General features: G+C 37.5%; 1 protein-coding gene and 2 pseudogenes across 8 annotated transcripts in view; 1 reads left to right on the top strand and 2 right to left on the bottom strand.

Annotated features, from left to right (window-relative positions):
• Nucleotides 1-22,967, bottom strand: part of MIPOL1 (mirror-image polydactyly 1) — a 310,690-nt gene that overhangs the window by 6,876 nt on the left and 280,847 nt on the right. The gene's annotated exons all lie outside the window — the stretch shown is intronic.
• Nucleotides 15,052-15,576, top strand: LOC119063446 (ferritin light chain-like; annotated as a pseudogene).
• LOC119063437 (membrane-associated progesterone receptor component 1-like) lies at nt 20,753-22,901 on the bottom strand (annotated as a pseudogene).

Raw genomic sequence — 22,967 nt, 5'->3', positions numbered from 1 at the left:
GCCATGGAAGGGGATAGGAATGTTCAAAGAGAGAAATACAAAAGAAGAAATGAGGTGGGAAGACAACAGGACCAAAATGAATACAAATATTTAAAGGAAAGAGGTTGACAAAAGAATCTGAGAGAACAAGGAAGTGAAAAATGGATGGAGAGTAGGTGCTGTACTGGAATCCAGAGCAGGGAATTCCAAGAAGGGATTGATTGACAGGGTTAAATACTTAAAGCAGATCAAAGGGAAAAGTGCTCATTTGATTAAGAAATGACAACCCTTTTAGTGCAGTTTTAATGGCACGGTGGAAATAGAAGGGAGCCTGAGTGGAATGCGAACAAGTGGTGACCGACCATGGGCTGTTTTATAATAGCTCGGTTACAAAGTAAAGAGGCCGCAGTTCCAGGGGGGTGTTAGGCTGTAGACGTTTTTAAAGAAACCGATGGCCCAGGAATACGTTTATGAACTATGGGAGGGAAAACTAGAGGGAGACGCTACAGTATAAGGGATGAAGATGATACCTTTTAAAAGAGGGTCTCAGAGGATGGAGTTATAAGCATGACTATTTCAAAGAATAATCATTGAAAATCGGACTGGACAACTTTCCCTTGAAGACTACAGGGAAAGAGGTAGAAGAGAATACAACTTTAGATAATTTTGTGGGTGTAAAGGAAGTTAACTGACTGAGCTTATGCTTGTTAGATGCAGTTTGCCGCATGGATCTCTGCTAAAAGCAGAGGGTGGAGAAAAAAAAGGCTGGCAGAGAATGGTGACAGTTAATGGGACAAGAAAGGGACCTTGGGCATGTGAAAGGAAAGTGAGGTGGTAGTGATGACCCAGATGCAGCTAGAGACTACCAAATTTGTGGGAGACACTGACCATCGTTGTACTATGTCTTTTTTCTTCTTTAACCTGTACTTTGGGGGTATATATGGTGAGAGCAAATTACGGTGAGGTTACATATAGGTATGACTTACCAGGCATGCGGACCAAGAAAGACAAGGGTACAAGAAGATTGTCCTGGGGAGAAAGAGATTAAACCTAGAATCCAGATTATGTAAAGAAGGCAAGCCTGCAAGGGGCTGTTAGTGCAGAAAAAAATGGAGGGAGCAAGGGACTAGATGTCGTGTTATTTGTGCTGAAGCTGAACAGCAAGAGAAGTTGGAAGGAGGCTGTGTTTATTGTCAAAGAAGCAACTTCGATCTTGGGATTTCAGATGTAGAGTAGTTCTGAGTGATGACAACAGCCATTGTAGCTGAAGTGGAGAGGAAGAAAAAATCATTCGCCATAGGAGGCAAAAAGACTAGGACAGATGAATGGCATTGATACTGGTGCTTCTTAGTGCGAATGCAGAAGTCAGGGAAGAGACACGGCATCAGGTGCCTGAAACTCCCAATAAAGGAATGGCACTGATCAGTAGAGAGCGCAGAAGTGGACAGAGAGTGGTGAAGCTGCATGTTGCAATCTGATCATCAGTGGCATGGAAACAGGACTTCCTGGACGGGGATGACACCTGGAAAATATGGAGTGTTTGCGGAGCGCTGCTCGCTGAAGTTGACGTCATACCTAATATGGTTCACTGCCCACAGCACTCACTCTCTTTTTAAATTAAAGTTTAATGATTGTTCTGTATTTCAACAGTCAAGATATACTCATGAGTCACTCTTTATCAAAACTAAATAATATACTAGAAAATATTACCAATCTAACAATACTATGATGGTATTGTGCATTTTGCCTTACCCCACACATTTTTTTAAAAATTGAACAGGTTCTCTATGAAATAAGTAAGGATTAAAAATAGATCTTATTTTAAAAATAGATCTCATTTTTGTAAAACTTCAGGCCTAAACCATTTTTTTTTGGTATTATTGTCAGCATGTCAGTGTTAATAATAAATTGTGGTAAATTTGGACATTGGTATAATTTTTTTATCTAGAATTGAACAGTATAATAATGATAATTAAAATACGATTTCAACTGTAATTGTACTAGAGAAAATGAGGAAAACATTGATAATATCAGAGATGTAGGAAGCCAAAGTAACTATCACAAGATCAATTTACTGAAGGAAAAAGAGAGTAAAGGACAGTTATTTATTATAAAAATTCATATGAAATATTTTGAACAGGATGCCACAGAAATTTCATTATAAGTACATAATAAATAGGGATCATAGATGAACACCACTTTTAAGATTTTTATTATAAAACAGATTATCAATGCAAATGGCTAGTGAAATTATTATTTACTTTTATTATTTATTTATATTTTGGGGAGTTTTTAAAAAAATTCTCACCCAAGGATGTATTCATTGATTTTTTAGAGAGGAAGGGGTGGGGACAAGGGGATGGGAGAAGGGTGGGGAGAGCGCGCACAGGCAAGAACCATCAATGTGAGACAGAAACACTGATCAATTGATCAGCTGCCTCTAATACACACGGACTGGGGGTCGAACCCACAACCTTTTGGTGTATGTATGACGCTCCAACCAACTGAGTCACTTGGCCAGGACATTGGGTATTATCTTAATAATAGATTTTTTAAGCACTGACTGGTATGGCTCAGTGGATGGATTGTTGGCCTATGAATTGAAAGGTTACCAGTTCCATTCCCAGTCAGGACATATGCCTGGGTTGCAGGCCAGGTCCCCAGCAGGGGTGCAACCAATCCATGTATCTCTCTCACATTGATGTTTCTCTCTCTCTTGGTCTCTCCCTTCCCCTCTCTTCAAAAATAGATAAAATCTTTTAAAAAAATAACAGATTCTTAAAATTGAATTTATTTGGGTTACATTGGTTAATAAAATTATGTTTCAAGTGTACAATTCTATAATATATCACGTGCATATTGTATTGTGTGTTTGTCATCCAAAGTCTAGTCTCCTTCTGTCACCATTTTTACCTGCCTCCATCTCCCTGTCTCTCTGGTAATCACTCTACTGTTATCTGTGTCTGTGAGGGTTTTTTCATTGTTGTTTTTGCTTAATCCTTTCACCTATTTTACCCAGCCTTCCCCCCCTCTGACATCTGTCAGTCTGTTCTCTGTAGGACAATGTCTTTTTCAAGAAAAGATTGAGTTAAAAACTTAGCTTAGTTAAAATGTCATTGATAAAATTTACCCGGATATGCTCTAACAATTTGAATCCAGCATTAATCTCCCTGTTAATCCTCCTATCAAGATCTTTGAGATTAGCCCTGGCTGGTGTAGCTCGGTGGATTGAGCAGGGGCCTGTGAAGCAAAGGGTCGTCTGTTTGATTCCCAATCAAGGCACATGCCTGGTCTGCAGGTCAGGTTCCCAGTAGGGGACACATGAGATGTAACCATACATTGATGTTTCTCTCCCACTCTTTCTCTTTCCCTTCCCCCTCTCTAAAAATAAATAAATAAACTATTAAAAAAGGTTCTTGAGATTAAAAAGGCACTAAAGATTGTATGTATTATAAAAAGGCTCTTTTATTCTATTTTAATTTTTTTAAATTTATTGATTTTAAAAAGAGAGAGGAAGGGGAGGAGAGAGAGAAACGTCGGTTTGTTGTTCCACTACTTCATGCATTCATTGGTTGATTTTTGTATGTGTCCTGACCAGGGATCGAACCCACAACCTTGGTATATTCGGACGATGCGGTAACCAACTGAGCTACCTGGCCAGGGCCTTTTATTATTTGTTTGATCCACTCTATTCAGATCTCTCCCCTATTTTATGGCTGTCATGATATCTGAGAATTTCCATCAGTACTGAAATGTTGGTAAAGTTATAAACTATGTAAGCTGAAGTAGAGTATATGCTTAGATACAACTTTCAAATCAATACTGTGGATTAAGTTTACATAGTTTCTATAACCTCTACCATTCCAAACACAAGATGATAGGCAATGAAGATTACAACATTTTTATGGTTCTTGAAGTGAGTGTGGGCCACATCTTTCCTACACTCTACATGGAATGGTTTCCATAACATTTGTTTTGTTTGGGCAGAACTGTGAAAGGAGAAAAGTTAGTCTTTATTTCTCATAAAGCTACGCCTAAAGTAACTTGGTAATGATCATTATTAAAATGAAATTCCAATAGCAAAAAGAACTCTAGAGGGAGAGAAGAAACAAAAGCAAAAATCAAAAAACAAAACCAATGCCAAGCAGAAATTTATCCAATGGCACATCTTGACTTCCTATCAAGAATCTCACCCCTTCATCTTCTCCTCCCATTAAACCTAAAATCTATTCTTTAAAAATATGTTTTTTAGAAAAAAATATGTGATTGAAAAAAAAGGCTACCAATTATATCTGTGTTTTATTATCACATAAAGCTTTAACCCAAATTTATGAATCTCATGGAGGAATTTCAGGCATCAATTGGTAGCTATCAAAATCGATATATTCTGAGAATCACATCAGCTCTTAAGTGAGACCAGGGGTGGGCCTAGCATCTCTGTCCTATGTACAAGACTGCTCCTATTTGTTGTCAACTGGGTCTACATTTATTTTTAAAAAAAAAAGAAGAAAGAAAAACAAATGGGTTCACACAGTCAATGACATTTAATTTCAAACCATTATTACTAACCATTTACTAAATTAGTTTGCTGATTTCTACTGTAACTTTCACATTAATAAAGCTAATTGAGTCCTTTTCCCCAAACTATTTTGCTGTATAAATTTTTTTTGAGTCATTAGAATAAATGATGCAAAGAAATAATGTGGATAGATTAATTTAGCTCCTCAGATAAGCCATTATATCAAGCATTATCATTCATTCATTCAGAAATATTTTTGAGTGCTTATTCCACAAATGCCACATTCTGAACAGTTGTGTTTTAGGTGTGCCTACTGTAGATATATGTCACATGAAGTCTTTTTACAAATACAAAATCTTCTGTAAAGATGAATGCATAAAAAATTCTCAGTAGTAGCAAGTTATAATATAGTGAGCGCTAGGTTATGCCTTTTACAAGTAGTTCTAAGGTTTTAAATATTGTGAACAAGAGGGTGTGTTACACAGGAAGATGATGAGAAAGTGAGAGTATGTTGTCCTCAGGCCTCACCATGCCTGGGTCATTTTATTTACCATGCTTGGTTTAGCTTTACTCTTAACACCAAGAAATTGCTTCCCACCTTGAAGTCAAGCAAAAACCTGGGGTTTACTTCCCAGACTAAACAGAACACAGAAAAAGTTAATAGCTGTATATTCAACTATGCTTAGATTAGAAATCTGACATTCCTAAGAGAGAAGATGTGACCGTGGAAGCAGAGTCAGAGGGAGAGAGAGTGGAAGAACGCTTTTTTCTGGCTTTGAAGGCAGAGAAAGGACCACGAGCCGAGGATGCAGGTGGTCTCTAGAAACAGATTCTCCCGGACCTTCCAGAATGGATGCAGCCTGCTCATTTCTTAATGTGAGTTATCCCAGTGAAACTGATTTTGGACCTCTGACCTCCAGAATTGTTGAGATAATACATTTATGTTGTTTTAAGCCCCCCTAAAAAATGTGACATTCCTTATTCAATGTCACTCATATCTAAGTACTGAAAAAGGTACTGACAAGGTACTGAAAAGTTACCTCTATTTTAAACAGACTAACATTGCTAGCCTTGTAGGTAACCTTGAAAAATTAGGCTCACCAATCAATCATGGTATCAGTTATTGTCAACTTATATGATCAATAAAAATAAGAGGTAGACATGGAACAATCAAAATATGTAAAATTTGGCATTTTTACTTTTGTTTCACTCCATTTTAAACTTAGAACAAAGAGAAGGATTAAAACTACCTTTCTTTATATATCTCTAAGTTTTAGAATTTAAATTACTTTGGTATACTTTATCCAATTTATCCAAAGGGCTTAATTAAGACTTTGTTAGTTAATCAGATGTCTAGACAGGGTGCTGGATCCCAATCAGCCTATGGCAGCTCGGGCGCAATGGGTGACGTCATTAGGGAAGTGCTTGCAGAAGATAATGCAGGTACTTTGCGCATGCCCCTAACTCAGTGTCGGAAAGTGACTGAGATAGGAGGGTGAATTAAAATTGCGAGAATGTGTTGGCTTCCTTCATTTTGTCTCTCAGAGGATATTTAAATCATGTAACAGCCCTAAGAAAACTCAACACTAATAACAACCCCACGAGGCTCTAGGAGGCCAGGGATAATGTGCATTTTGTTCATCACTGTATTCTTGGTTACTAGCATAACAGTCTCTAGAAAATCAATAGGATATTGTTTATTTATGAATAAATATCACACACATATATACTGAGAATCAGGAGTAATTTCACTTATAGTTTCAATTCTAAAGGAATGGAATAAAGTTTTGATGAATCCTAAAAGTAGGTTTCAAGAATAAAGAAAGAAAATTACTTTATGTAAAGATTTGAAGTGAGTATTTCAAGTTGGTCAAGGGCCTTTGCAGAAGTTCATCAAATGGCAAAGCAATTACCTGAGAAGAAGGGATTTCTTCCACTTCAAATGGAGGGAGTTTAGGGTATTGTTGGAAATAATTTTAAGTGAAATTTCACCCCAAGTGAGAACTAAATTAAGGTTACCCTTTTTGTATCAAGAGGAATTTAGCTAATGTGATAATAAATTACTGATTCTTAAAATCAGCATCTTCACCTCTTCTCTTAGATTTCCTAACTTACCAGGAAGCAAAATGACACATACAAAGGAGTGCAATTGCCATAGATATGAATTACTGATGCATCTGCTATGGGAAAAGCATCAGAGTAAAAACCAAGCAGCCACAGGACAGAATATAGGAACAAATTTGATAACAAGGACAAGCATTTTAACTATTCCACTCAAAACTCTTTTGATTTCTAAGAGTTGAAACAGGGTCTGCTAGTGGCATTTTTAGAAAGAATGTGGATCAGTGGGGCGGTTCTTCTTCATTTTTTTAATTATAGTTTTTGTGTTTTGCCTTGTCCCACAAGTTAAAGGATGGTCCATACGAATCTCTGTGTAAGTTACATCTGAAGCCACAAAGAAGACCTTTATTTCTTTTAGCCTACAATGGATTTTTATTTTAGTTATATCATTGTCCTATTTAAAGTACCATTTTCACCATTTTTTTTAAAGATTTTATTTATTTATCTTTAGAGGGGAAAGGAAAGAGAGAGGGAGAGAAATATCAATGTATGGTTGCCTCTTGTGTGTCCCCTGCTGGGAACTGGCCCGCAACCCAGGCATGTGCCCTGACTGGGAATCGAACCACGGTTGCTTGGTTCCCAGGCCTGCACTCAACCACTGAGCTACACCAGCCAGGGCCCATTTTCACCATTTTTAGAGTCTTTTGTTAAACGTTAAGAGTGATGTAATTTCCTCCTTTTTACTGAATTTATTGGGGTGGCATCAGTTAGTTTCATAAGTTTTATAAGCAAACTTATATAGGTTTCAGGTATATGATTCTCTATATAATACATCATCTGTGCACTGTATTATGTGTTTACCAACCCCAGTGAAGTCTGCCCCCATCACCATGTGTTCTCCCCCCCGTACCCCACCCTACCTCCCGCACCCTCCTTTTCCTCTGGTAATCACCGAACTCTTGGCTGTGTCTGAGTTTTTTTCTTTGCTTAACCCCTTCTTAAATATTGTTTTGAGAACTACTGAATTGTGTTGTCCTAAAAGTTTTTTTTCCTTTGGGGAATTGATCTCTGTTTTCAAGATAAGGATACAGTGAACAGAAGTCTGGAGTTGAATCTCATTCATGGTATTTTTAGACCGCTCGACAGTCACTGCTCATTTCTGGCAGTTTAAAATGAAATGTTATTAGACTTAAATGTTTTACATAAAGCCCTAAACTTTTTTATATGAACAAAAGAAATTAATCATCCTAAAACATTAACATTTAGCTAAGTAATATAATCATACTAGTCAAAGGACATATATTATTCAATTAGAATGGCCATCACAGCAACATATAAAAGGTAAAGTCTTATCAAAGTCTAGATAAAAGAATGAAACATTCATATTTCATACATTTCAAAAACAGTATATATTCCAAGCATATACATGTTTTGTACTTTATAGATAAGGAATTCTGTATACATAAAAAGAGAAACATTTCTGACAGAGTTTCATTTCTTTCTCATTTCTGATTTTTAATGGCACCTGTAAATGCAGTTTCCATTCTTTAATATATATTCACTTCACAGTTAATCCTTCTCAAGCACCATGGAAAACTTGTAATTAAATCACATGCATCTTTATGTGTTAAAGGGTTCGTATTAACAGGCTTTATTCTCAGTATCTAGATTCACTGGTATTAAGTTAGTGACATAAGAACATATTAAGTCTTTGGAGAGGACAGGACACTATTTAGTAAATTGCCTTAGTGGACTGAGTTACAGTGATCTTAAATGTGAATTACAGTTATCTTCAAATTTATTTACAGTGAGCAGTTTACTCACTGAGATGGATTTTCCTTTGATTTCCTTTAGACTTACAGTGTTTGCACTGCTAACAATGTATATAGATTTTTATATTCTAGAGACTACCTCAAATTTGACAATAAAGATAATAAATAAGGCCATATATGCATATAATGATTATGGTTTACAGAGTAATAGATGACATTTTGTAAGGGCCAACAAAAACTATTTGTTTATCTTAATTGGTAGAGCATTTTCACCTGGGTATGAAGAACAGCACCTCAAACCTGCCTCCTGATAAAACAGATACAATTGTAAAGGTTTTTCAAATATTCTATAAAGCATGATACATGAGAGTTATAATTTATTGTTATTATTCCTTAGATCAATTTAGGTTTGGGCAACATAGCAGAGTTTACATCTTCTGGTACATGTTTTGTTATTGAAATTTTGTAGAACTAGTTCTTTTACATAAATAACCTAGATGATATTAATGAATAATTGCTGCGAATCTTTGCTGGTAGCCTGTCCTCATCATGTGCTTTTTTAAACAAAATAATTATAAGAATTCTTTCTCTGTGCTGCTTTCACCTACATATATCTGAACTTCACCCCCACAATTCCTGGCAATGACACCAACACAGGCACCGACCCGCTGTCTGCCCCACAGGGGAGACAGACACTGTCTTTTGAAGAATGACACTTCAAACCGCAGCCTTGACATTCGGCCTGTCTTTGAATGGCTTGAGATACAGCTCCAAAGAATAAACTTTATCATTCAGAATAACTTTGGACATTCTCACTTTCAGCACTAAACTCTACAGAATGAGTTTAATTATGTGGGAAACAGGGTTATATAATCTAAATTGCTGTCATTCCAAAGACAGTCTCATGGGTTTTTCTATTATTCCCAAAGAACAAGCCTTAGAAGCCCATCCCTTTTTTTGCTCTTCAGTTTCTGGAAGCCAATTTTGATGAGTTTTATATCTGCCATCACACAGCACTGTTCTCAAGCTCAATATTTTTTCTCATAAGTTTATAAGTTAGGGTTACACAAAAAGGAAATGAAATTACTTCTTAGCACTGAACTAAAGACATTCTATTAATGGCACTGTGTTTTTCCTATCTCTTAGGCAGAAAAATCTGAAAACACCGACTACTTCTTTACTCCTCACATCTCTTTAGCCACCAGATCATCCTGTTTTCCTCCGCAGTGTCTCTGATCCGAATCCCTCCCTTCCCTCACTGCTACCAGCCTGCACAGGCACACCAGTTGTCTATGCTGCTACACTATATTATTAGGATGGCTTCTTTAGCTAGTACTCTAACACAAACCTGCTTCAAATAACCCAAAATGCTAAGAGAGACTGGTGTTCCTAAAATGCTATTTCCATCAAGTAACCTTTGCTGCTAACAAAACTCCATAAAGGCTTCTTAGTCCCTGTCACATGAAATCTAAATGCCTCTGCACACTGTTACAGGCACTGCTCAGTAATTAAGCCCAGCTTAGACCATCTGATGTCGTCACGGAGCGCTGGGCTCTGGCCAGGCTGACCTTTGTACTGCCTGCTCTCAGTACCTCTGCTTCCCACAAGCTCCCTCTTTCCTCTTTACCCTCTCTTCTTTCCTCTTTGCTTATTCGTTTCCCACCCATTCTGCAGGGCCAAGTTCAATTTCCCTGAGGCTTCCTTTTCTCTGTGTTACCTGCATTGCACAATTAATAGATTACTCAGTACCATTCTGTTCTAGAAAATAATAAGAAGACAAAATCTATTAATATATTGCTAACATTATACCAGCGGGATGTCAATGATTTCACTTTCAGGAATTCGTACCTTCCTAAATATTTAGCTACAGCTATGTACAAGGAAGTGGTATTTGGAACTCACTAAATACCAATGCTGTGGTGGGCAAGAGCCATACAGCACACCTTTTACTGATTCCACCAAATTTAACAGGGAGCTAAGCATATGACATTTTGTGGGAGTTGTCTTCATATGTTGTAGTAACAGTAACAGAGATGAAAAACATAGTCCTAATGGACTGCTTTCTTTCTCCCCGCATTGGTCCATATTTCTATGAAGACCCCTTATCTTTCCAATTTTTAATTCCATATAGTATGTAGTCAGGCTAACAAGAAACTTTTTGTATGAGTGCTTACGATGAAACAGCTAGCAGAAAAGGTACTGCAAGCTGTAATGGAACAAGTTAAAAGAGTTCACTTATTCATATTGCTACCTCTTTGTAAAAAAGTTTCCATAGGCAGTGCGCTTCTGATGCTATGTACACACAGCCACAGACAGAAGTCATTCATATTAATCTGTCAGAAGTGCTGGTCCACTATTTTGACATGCTTGTGAGAACAGAGGATGACTTATCCTCAAAGCAAGCTATTAACTCCTGTCCAAACTCTCTCTCTCAATCTGAACTATATTACAGGGCAACTCTTTGATGGGGAGCACATTCTGCCTTATTCGGCTTTACATCGTTCTGCTCTATTATGTGCCAGTGTCTTTGAAGTATATAAAAAAGCCATATTAAAAAGTATAGAAATTTTGAATAAAAGTTCTCAGTCTGTGTACTATAAGAAGCACATCTAAATTAAATTCTAGCTATTGCTATATATGTCTTTATATATTCAGCTTTTATAATTTAGGTCATTCTTACCATAGAAAGTGTTTATGATAATGTGTTTTATAATTAGAGGGCAAGATAAATAAATAAACACACACACACACACACACACACACAATAAAGAACCTAGCACCATATTTCCCTTTTCCCATATACCTAAAGAAATTTAATATCTATAGTTTTTCAGTTGCATCTCTATAAAGAGTCTAATTGTTTTTTCTAATTAATAGGAACCTTTCCTAACCATTCTACCTAATTTTTTAACTTAACAATTCCACTTCTAGGAATTTGTGTTCCCTGCAATAATTGCGGATTTGGGCATATAGCTACCTGTAATTATGTTCCTTGCAGTTTTATTTTTAAAAAGTAAACAGTAACAATAATGAATTAAATAAATTACAGAACACCACGCAATAGGTTTAAGTTCATTAAAATAATATTTAGTAAAATATAATGTCTAATGACGCGGAAAGTCATTCCCAACATTAAGTGAATCAGCTTATATTGTATGTACTATATAAAAATGTTTTGTAAAAATGCCAACTCACTTAGCAACATTAAGAAAACTTTAAAAAAATTTGAAATTTATTTTATTTTTAGAGAGGGGGAGGGAGGGAGAAAGAGAGGGAGAGAAACATCAATGTGTGGTCACCTTTCACAACCCCTACTGGGGCCTGGCCTGCAACCCAGGCATATGCCTGAGTGCGAATCGAACCAGCAACCCTTTGGTTTGCAGGCTGGTGCTCTATCCACTGAGCCACACCAGCTGGGGCTAAACATTTAAAAAAAATTCATAACTACTGCTTTAGTAATTTGCTAAATAAATAAATAGGTTAAAGAGTATTTTAAAAATATTTGGACTATCTAAAATATTATTTAATATCTATCTCAATGAAGATGAGCACAGGTACTTAACTACTAAAGTAAACAATGGCATTTGGAAGAAAAAATTCAACCTATCTACTCCCATTTTCACTGACTTTTTTGTTAAATTTTCCACAGGGGTGGGGACTCTATAAGGCTGACAGAAAGCATGCAGCTTCAAAATTACATGTGGCTATAAAGTTTTTATGTTCAGTACATGTATTATTACACAGGCTTTACAATTTCATTTAATACCTAGAATTTTCCTAAAAAAATAAATTAAGAGGACATATGGTACATGAGGATGAAAGAACTATTTCAGGGTTTTTTCACATCATGAATCAAGGCTGTACAATTTTGCTAATTAAGTATTTACAAATAAAAAAAGGATGTGAACTGAAAGAGACATTTCCTTATACAGTCAAGCTATCTCAGGTCCTTTCCTTTAATCTCCCACACCCAAAGGAGGCCAATCTGGCAAACGAGAGTTCAGACCTCTCACTGTGTTTTGATCCTGTTTGTTCTATCCTTGCAGGATATTTGCTTTGGAAGAGGAGATTTATGGCTGAAGAACTATGACTAAATCGCTTATTTGCTAAGATAAAGCACCCTGCATTAGTATTAAGGTATAAAAACTATTATCCACTGAACTACTAATTAATAAAAACATCCTTTTGTTAAAAGAAAAAAAGCACACAAAGACCAAGTTTATAAATAGTTACCATACTTTTTTCTAGGCACTTAATTACAAATAAAAACCTTCAGTAGGTAACTCAGAAGAAGTCAAGTTGCCTTAGGTATATCATAAAGTACTGAAATTTAACAAATAAACCTGCCAATGTAAAAGAAAAAACATTCTGTTAAAAAATAATGTAAGTAAACCTTTAAATAGGGGAACATGTTCATAGTCTGTCCATATACTAAAAAGCTATTTTATTCACTATCCAGGGCTTATATTAATTAATCAACAAAAATTAATAGTTTAGTACAAAAATGGGAAAAGGTCATGAATAGGAAGTTTACTGCAGATAAAAATATAAAAAATTGCTTAACTTCATTCATAACAAGTTAATGAGCACATTAAAATGATATAATGTTTCATGTTTCCAATTACAAGATTAAAAATTCTGATAACACTAAATAGTGGTGAAGTTGAGGGAAATCAGCATTCTCACAGATTATCACTTGTTCATTTAACTTTTAAAAAGAACAATTTGTCAATATTTGGAATAAAAAGACACACATTTTTGGAACCTTAAATTTTTCATTTCTCAGAGTTTGTCCTGTAGCTCCGCTGAAAGAACTATACAGGAATATGTTTTAAAAAGGCTGTTCCCTTGTACAATAGCAATGTTTGCAACAGCAAATTAAAAAAAAACCCAAGTAAGGAAACCAAATTCTTTCCTCACAGAATTTGCACGCCAGTCTACATAATAGATAGAGAGTAATTTTTAAAGACTGATATTAAAATTTTACAATGTTTTGTACTGGCTGGAAATTAACAATTAATGCTTACATATTTAAAAGTCTGTAAGAAAATTAATACTATTTGAGACATTGAAATTTCGGTGTTATTTTTTTAGTACTATTAAGATACACACATTCACCTTTACTGTTCTTGGGCACATTAGCATAAATTTTTATTCGTGAGAAAGCAAAATGCTTTGCTTAAAACAGATCAAATTCACAGAATTGCGAGGAAAGAGGTTTTAAGGAGAAAGCCAAAATAGCTTGCATTTGGGCTACAATGAGAACTTGATGCTGTAAAATCTTTTTGTTTTTATAGCTTGTCCTCTCCTTTTGTGGGCCACCCCTCAAAAGGTATCTGAAGGCTGTAATAAAAGGATACCTTTTCCAGAGAAAATCACAAATTCCTCTTAAAAAAAAAAGATTTTATTTATTTATTCTTAGAGAGAGAGAGGAAGGGAAGGAAGGAGAAAGAAAGGGGGAGAAACATCGATGTGTGGTTGCCTCTCACGTGCCCTACACTGGGGACCTGGCCCGCAACCCAGGCATCTGCCCTGACTGGGAATCAAACTGGTGACCCTTTGGCTCGCAGGCTGGCACTCAATCCACTGAGCTACCTCAGCCACGGCATGAATTTCTCTTTCAAAAAGACAATCCTTTATGTGTGGCATTTGACTCTTTCTTTTCACTTAACCCAACTAGTAGGTGATTATGCACCTCTGTAAACATAAAACTCAACTAACTTGAGATTATAGAAAAAATTCTTTAATAACAAAGGAATAAAGTTTGGGGAAGTGTTGAAATACAGAAAGCTCCCAATGTGAAAAAACCCTCATAATAAATTCAGCCCAGTTCATTAAGTTATGACATGATCTGCTAGTATAAAGCATCATGTATCATACCTCCAACAGAGGCTTGACTTAAATGTTAGTTTGGAGAAACCAGTATTCAATAAAATTATTTAAAATCCTATCTAAAAACATTTATCACTCTTTTATGAAATTTCTGTTTCTAAAACTTAAGCATTTGATATGTCAAAATTTCTTAGGAGTACTATGGTAAAAAACATTGTTAGGAATATTCTCCTCTTTCCCCCATTGATCTTCCCCACCAATGAGGAGTAGTTAGTGTTACCGTCACAGAGCAACGCGACAGATCTTCCCCTACATGTCAGACTGATACTGTAGACACAAAAATGACGTAGTCTTTATTGGGCACCCATTTGTTCATTTATCAGATTCAAGTATCTTTTTATGGAAAAAAGGCCATCTTAAGAATCCTTTAATGTACAATGTCAAAATTCTGAGAGTTCTGAAAAATTAGAAGTACTCTTACAAGTTTGCTACAAAGTCATGTAGCAGCAAAAATCTGATCTAGGATGACAATTCATGTATTTCACTATAGAAATATTCATGTGTTTGTTGTAAGGTGCTTTTCTAGAACAACTGAAGGTATACAACAAAGAGAATGTGAATCATAGCACCTTTATAAAATTTTTTAAATTTCTAAATTCTGAAGCACGTATAGCCCCAAGGGCTTTAAATAAAGAATGTGGAATGTCCTCCGCGTTCCTGCAGTCTGTCTCTTGCTTCAACAGGGTTTGAATGAAACAGACCTAGGGATGCCCCTTTTTTCTAACTACCCTCCATCTTTTTTGCCAGTCACTATCTTCTAAACTACCTCAGCTTCCGAGACCAGCCAGCACCATTTTTTCTACCTTAATTATTCACTGCTGAACAACCATGAGCTCCCAAATTTGCTACAATTATTGCACTGAGGTGGAGGCTGCGGTCAACCCCCTGGCCAACCTGCATCTGCAGGCCCCCTACATCTACCTCCTCCTGGGCTTCTCTTTCGATCGGGACAATGTGGCTCTGCAGGGTGTGGGCCACTTCTTCTGAGAGTTGGCCAAGGAGAAGCGTGAGGGCTTTGAGCACCTCTTAAAGCTGCGTAACCAGCATGGTGGCCAAATTCTTCAGGACAGGGCAAAGCATTCCCAAGATGAGCGGACTAAAACTCAGGATGCCATAAAAGCAGCCTTGGCCTTGGAGAAGATCCTGAACCAGGTCCTTCTGAATCTGAATGCCTTGGGTTCTTCCTGCACAGATCCTCATCTCTGTGACTTCCTGGAGAACCATCTCCTCGATGAGGAGGTGAATGTCCTAAAGAAGATGGGTGACCACCTAACTAATATCCGCAGGCTGGGTGGCCCCCAGGCTCAGATAGATGAGTATCTCTTCAAAAGGCACACCCTCAAGCACAACTAGAAAGCCTTTGGAACCCAGAGGCCTTCGAGGGGCCCCTACGCATTTCCCTGGTGTCTGGCTTTTGCCTGAGCCTCACCCTGGAACCCTCTCCCATGCACTGGACCAAATGAAAACAAAAAATGTTTTTTGCAGCACACACACACACAAAAAAAAAAAAGAAAAGAAAAAAATGTGTACCTGATTAGGTTCTCTGTTATTTCCTTAGTAAGTGAATGCTGTATATATGCTATAGCCTTTTAAACATTTTAAAACCATATTTTGGGGTGATCCTGAGTGTTTTATTTATGTTTATATATTTTTATTGAATTTATTGAGGTCACATTGGTGAATTAAATAGGTTCCAAGTGTACAGTTGTGTAACACATCACATGTATATTGTATTGTGTGGTCACCACCCATAGTCTAGTCTCCTTCCATCATCATTTATCCTCCCGAAATTTGCTCTTTTCTACCTCACTCCCTTCCCTCTGGTAATCACCACACTGATGTCTGCATCTGTGAGTTTTTCCCCCACTCAATCCCTTCACCTATTTCACCCAGACCCCACCTCTAACAGCTGTCAGTCTGTTCTCTGTATCCGTGTGTCTGTTTAGTTTGTTTATTAGATTCCATATAAGTTAAATCATTTAGTATTTGTCTTTCTCTGCTTGGTTTATTTCACATAGCATAATACCTTCCAGGTCCATCTATGCTGTTGCAAAAGGTGAGATTTCCTTCTTTTTACAACCATCTACTGTTGCATTGTGTAAATATACTACAGTTTTTTATTTTATCAAGATTTTATTTTTACTTATTATTTTTAGAGATGGGAAGGGAGGGAGAAACATTGATGTGTGAGAGAAACATGAGTTGCTTCCCTCACAGCCCCAACTGGGGACCTGGCCCGTAACCCAGGCATGTGCCCTGACTGGGAATCAAATCAGTGACCTTTTGATTTGCAGGCTGGCAGTCAATCCACTCAGCCACACCAGCCAGGGCAGTACAGCTTTTTAATCCCCTCGTCTACTAATGGGCCCTTGGACAGCTTCCAAATATTGGCTACTGTAAATAGCACTGCAATGAACATAGAGGTGCATATATTCTTTTGAATCAATGTTTGGATTTCTTTGGATATATTCCCAGAAGAGGAACTGCTGGGTCATAAAGCATCTCCATTTTTCATTTTTTTGAGGAAACTCCATATTGCTTTCCACAGTGGCTGCACCAATTTGTATTTCACACACAGTGCACATGGGTCCCCTTTTCTCCACATTCTCAGCAACATTTCAGATTCGCTGACTTATTTTTTAAAAGCTTCTCATTTAATTATTTATTTATCTTTAGAGAGAGGGGAAGAAGAAACACTGGCTTGAGACAGAAATATCAATTGGTTGCCTCTTGCAAGTGCCCCGACCCAGGCAGGACCTGACCTACAACCCAGGCATGTACCCTGACCAGGAATTAGACTGGTAATTTTTTGCTTTTCTAGTTAACACCCAACCAACTAAACCACACTGTTTAAGGCTATTTGCTGATTTATTGGTGATGGCCATTCTGACAGGTGTGAGGTGATTTCTCATTGTGGTTTTAATTTGCATCTTTCAGATGACTAGTGATGCCGAGCATCTTTTCCTATGTTTATTGGCCATCTGTATGTTCTCTTTGGAGAAGTGTCTATTCTGGTCCCTTGTCAATTTTTGTTACTATTTTTTTTTACAATTTTTTAATTACACTTGCTTGGTTTTACTTAGACTGTCTTTTTTCTTAATGTTGAGTTCTTTATTAAATGTTGGCTATATTAACCCCTTATTGGATGTATCATTGGCAAATATGTTCTCTCATTCAGTGGGTTCCCTTTTCATTTTGTTGATGGTTTCCTTTGCTGTGCAAAAGCTTTTTAGTGTGATGTAGCCCCATTTGTTTATTTATTTTTTTTTTGTTTCCCTTGCCTGAGATCTCTGTAAAAAATACTGCTATGATAAATATCTGAAATTTTTATGATTTTGAGTCTTACATTTAAGGCTTTACCCCATTTTGAGTTTACTCTTGTGTGTGGTGTAAGGAGGTGGTCTAGTTTCATACATTTGCATATATCTTTCTAATTTTTGCAACACCATTTATTGAATAGACTTTTAAAAAACTTTTAAAAAATTAAGTATATTTTACTATGCTCTTACAGTTTTCCCATTTTTTCCCCTCTGCCCTCTCTGTCCGGTAACTCCATTCCTTCTAGCAATCACCTCCCTTAGTTCATGCCCATGGGTTGTACATAAGTTCTTTGACTTCTCCATTTCCTAAACCATTTCCTTACCCCCCTGTCTGTTTTGTACTTACCATTTATGCTTCTTATTCCCTGTACCTTTCTCCCTATTCTCGACCTCCCCCCTCATTCATAACCCTCCATGTGATCTCCATTTCTACGATTCTATTCCTGTTCTAGTTGTTTGCTTAATTTTTGTTTTGTTTGAAGGTTCAGTTGTTGATAGTTGTGAGTTTATCATTTTACTGTTCATAGTTTTGATCTTCTTTTTCACAGATGAATCCGTTTAACATTTCATTTAATAAGGGCTTAGTGATGATGAACTTTAACTTTACCTTATCTGGGAAGCACTTTATCTGTCCTCCCAAATAATAGCTTTGCTGGATAGAGTAATCTTGGTTGTAGGTCCTTGCCTTTCATCACTTTGAATGCTTCTTCCCAGTCCTTTCTGGCCTGCAAGATTTCTTTTGAGAAATCAGCTGACAGTCTTATGGGAACTCCTTTGTAAGTAACTCTCTTCTTTTCTCTTGCTGCTTTTAAGATTCTCTCTTCATCTTTAACCTTTGGCATTTTAATGATTATGATGCCAAATCATAATCATGATGTGCTTTTTTGTGTGCTTCCTTGGGTCCAACATGTTTGGGACTCTCTGAGCTTTCTAAACTTGTATGTCTATTTTCTTCACCAAACTGGAAAAATTTTCTTTCATTATTTTTTCAAACAAATTTTCAATTTCTTCTTCTTCTTCTCCTTCTGGCACTCATATGGTTTGGATGTTGGAACATTTAAAGTTGTCCCAGTGGTTCTTAAGCCTCTCCTCATTTTTTTTTTAAAAAACAACATTGTTTCTTCTTTCTGTTTCAGTTGAATGTTTATTTCTTCTTGTTATTTCAAATCATTGATTTGAATCCCAGTTTCCTTCCCTTCACTGTTGGTTCCCTGTATATTGTCTTTATTTCACTTTGTATAAGCTTCACTTCTTCCTTTATTTTGCAGCTGCACTCAATCATTTCTCTGAGCACCCTGATCACCAGTGTTTTGAACTCTGCATCTCATGTTGGCTAGCTTTGTGTTACTTAATTCTTTTTCTGGAGTTTTGACCTGTTCTTTCATTTGGGCCATATTTCTTTATCTCCTCTAATTGGCAGCCTCTTTGTTCCTGGGTATTAGGTAGAGCTGCTTTGACTCCCCCTATTGGTGCACCTGTTATGCTGCGTGTGGTGGAGCCTTAGGTATTTACCAGGGTGGGGCAACCCCCTTTGCTGTGTTGTAGCACTGTATGTGTGGGAGGGGTCAGAGAGGGACAAGATCCACTTGCTTGGATCTTGTCCCATTTTTAGTCACTACCCCCACTTCTTGTAAGCATCTGACACCCTTAGAGCTGCTGCCCTGGTGCAGATTCTCTGAGTGGGTGTGTATGTATATGTTCTAGGGCCCTGAGTGTCCTTTAAATGGACTCTCCTGAGAGACTGGCAGTTTCTTCCACCTCTACAACACTCACTGGTTTGGACGGTCAGAGGTTATGAGCCTTTTCACCTGGTGCTGGAACCCTGGACTGCACTGTCTGGCTTGGGGCTGGGATTGCTCATTCCCCAGTTGTTCCTCCCCCACCTTGGTTTTTATCCACCACACATGAATGTACGACCGCCCATCTCGCCAGTTACCATTGCCACTGCTACCCTGCTGAACATCCTCTGCCATGGCCACTGGTCCCCACCCCTCCTACCCATCTGGATGAATGTTTCTTTAACTCTTTGGTTGTTGGACTTCCATACGGTTCAATTTTCTGGCAGTTCTGGTTATTTTTTGTTTTTATATTGGTTGTTATCCTTCTTATTGTTGTGTGAGGAGGTGAAGCATGTGTACCTATGGCTCCATCTTGGCCGGAAGTCTTGAATAGACTGTCTTTTTTTGGGTGGGGGGGTAAGACCATTTTATTAACTGACCAAAGCACTTCATTTTGTTTTCTGATTTGAGGTAAAACAATTAAACATGGTTCACAAGAAAATAAAAGGAAAATACTATTCAACTACAAGTTTGAAACCTCACTAGTTGTTCACACAACACTCACAAATTCATACAACTGTACAGTCTACTTAAGTTTACTGTTAATAAGACCAATATCAAAGACCTAGACACTTGACTACTACTCTTGCAGTGGCTCTGCAACAACATAAGAGTTAACTGTTACCTTATGAATATACTTTACTTCAAAAACCATTTGGCTAGTGATGTGTATTGTTGTTTTCCCATTATTCAGGGGAGGGTGCAGGCTCTTAGGGGAGCAAACACTATTCTATATGCTCTTCATGTCAAATCACATAAAATAACCACTGCCCCACCATGAACAAGGATATTGGGAAGATAGTCCTGCGATCTTCATGTATTTGGATTCTTAGGCAGGCCAGCTGATCTCTCCCAAAGTTTCTTTTAAATGTTCGAATCATGTCCTAATCCCCACTGTAGAGAACTGTTAGTGAGGGTGTCCAAATGTCTGAAGGAGAACAACAATGCCACCTAGAAACAACTAAAGCCAGCTTTGAGATTTCATTTTCTTCCTGGACAGCTCTCTTTAATGAACATCAAAGCCTCTGGGACACTGCGTATTTGCTCTAATTCAACTGAGAATAACCATGACTAAAAGGTTGATCCTTTGTTCTTGGTGCTTGAAGGACTTTGCAAATTCTATATTTCTACTTGTTTGGGAGAAGTACCCAAGTCTTAACCTGTCTTTCAGGAAAAAATTTTTTTTACTTCAGCCTGTAACTACAGATAGAAGGAAAACAATATTCATGTTTGTATTACAGCACTGTACCTCATTTTCTGGATTTATGACACACAGTCATCATATAGTCTGTTAATTATCAGTGTCACCAGTGATAATTTAAAAAATTTACAGCAAGTTCAAAACTTTTCTAAATACTGAAATCACCACATTTTAAGACTGGCTGGTATGTTACAAATGGTTCTGCAAAATGCACAAATATATATGCTTCTACTGAATGCTTTAATTGTTTTTCTGAGGATTTTCATCTTTCGGTTCTTCGTAATCGGAGTACACAGTAGGTTCCTCCTCCTCCTTTAGCAGTTTGTCCATATGATGATACTTGAAAGTGAACTGAGAGTCCCAGTCATTCAGGATCTCCTGCTGGGCAGGAGTGAGGTCAGAAAGGTCATCGTACTCATCGTTCGGAGCTTCCTTATCCAGGCAAAATGTGGTGAGGCCCCTGGATGTATCTCTTCCAGCAAAGACCCCATATGGCCCCAGGGGCCCATACAACTTGCTGCCTTTGGTCATATCGAACACCTTGCGGTTGATGGCCATGAGTCTGCGTGGGTCCTGGATGCCATCGAAGCGAGGCAGCTCAGCAGGGGTGAAGTCACGCAGTTTAAGGCAGGGCAGCAGGGGCAGCTCATCATCGTTGCTGCTGCTGCTGGCCGCCGGCTGATCCCCAGACATGATCTTATAGAGCAGGAAGATGCAGGGGCAGAGCAGCAGCAGGTTGAGTGCGATGTGAAAAGTTCATTCAGCGGCCCGCCCTCCAACTCGCTTGGTCAGTGCCCCTCACCACCACCTCTTCTGCAGCCAGGATCACTGAAGCAAAGCTTGGGATGGGTTTGAGGAGGCTCCAGAACTTGCTGCTTTCTCCTCCCTCTCCACCTGAGCTAGTCTAGACTGTTTTTACCTCACACTATATTCTTGCCTTTTTTGTCAAATACCAATTGACTATAAAGGTGTGAGTTTATTTCTGAGCTGCTTGTTCCATTGATTTAGGCGATTGTTTATATGCCAGTACCATGCTGTATTGATTACTACACTTTGTAATATAGTTTGATATCAGGTAATATGATACCTCTAATTTTGTTCTTCTTTCTCAAGATTGTTGAGGCTATCTGGGGTCTTCTGTGGATCTATATAAATTTTTGGATTATTTGTTCTAGGTCTGTGGAATAAACCACTGGTATTTTGACAAGAATTGAGTTGAATCCATAGACCTTCTTAGCAATAGCAAGAAGCAACCTCAAGACGCAAGAAAAGTCTCAAACAATCTAATCTTACACCTAAAAGAAATAGGAAAAGAGCAATGAACAAATCCCAAAGTAAATAAAAGGAAGGCAATAATAAGGATTAGAGTGGAAATATATGACAGAGACTGAAAAACAAAGCAAAAAAACAATATAAAAGATCAATGAAACCAAAAGCTGGTTCTTTGAAAACATGAACAAGATTGGCAAGCTTATAACCAGAATCATGAAGAAAAAAAGAGGGAGGACCTGAATCACTAATTTTAGACCATTTTCAATGCCATTCTCTAGCAGGCAGTCAAGATTTCTAACAACACAACCCTCAAAGGTAACAGAACATACATGCTGTTCACAACTATGAACTTCCCTCGACAGGCCAAAGTCAGAAACAGCTGTCCTGCCCAAGTGCTGCCATGGTACCACGCACTCCCCCCGCAACACCTGTCAGTATTCCTTGCTGGACTGTAAGCTCAGTGATGGCAGGTGCTGCTTCTTTAATTTTATTTACCAGTGCTATCCAGTGTCTAACTCAACAATTGGAAATAGTACGTACTTGATGAAAATACCCATTCAATTGGAGAGACGGAGATAAGAATTTCAAAAAACTTCCTAATTACTTTTGAGTAATGTAAAGTACTTAGAAAAGGTCAGGCACTACTGTCATTCAACTTCCATCTTTTTCACTATTTAAAGCTCTTTTTAGTTTTGTTTTATCAGACTATTTTGACAGTTATCCATCCACTGACATTTCTACTGTGGTAATAATCATGTTTGTTATTGTTCCAGCTTATTTTTGGTAACCTTTCTGGTCAATGATTACAATTACTTGTCCTTTTAAAACAACCTTCAGTGTTTAAATATTTATATTAGCTAATGTAATTTATTTGCTGAGTTTCCATTGCTACTTGATTAAAAAAACACTATGCTCATTATTAATAGCATGAATTTCAACAAAAGAGGCCTGATGTACCAGTAAAATTGCTATGCTTCAGAATATATTCAAATAATATTGATTGACTTCCTACATTCACTTCAAGTGAGCACTACCTCTACCTGCCATCTCTTATTATTTTACTTTTGTCATTTTTACTAGTAGGACAAGTTTAAGTCTTGACTCAGATTCTCT

The sequence above is a fragment of the Artibeus jamaicensis genome, unplaced genomic scaffold (genome assembly GCF_021234435.1).
Source record: "Artibeus jamaicensis isolate MK-2021 breed Jamaican fruit bat unplaced genomic scaffold, CSHL_Jam_final contig_760, whole genome shotgun sequence".
NCBI lineage: Eukaryota > Metazoa > Chordata > Mammalia > Chiroptera > Phyllostomidae > Artibeus > Artibeus jamaicensis.
This window is presented reverse-complemented; position numbering and strand designations above follow the sequence as displayed.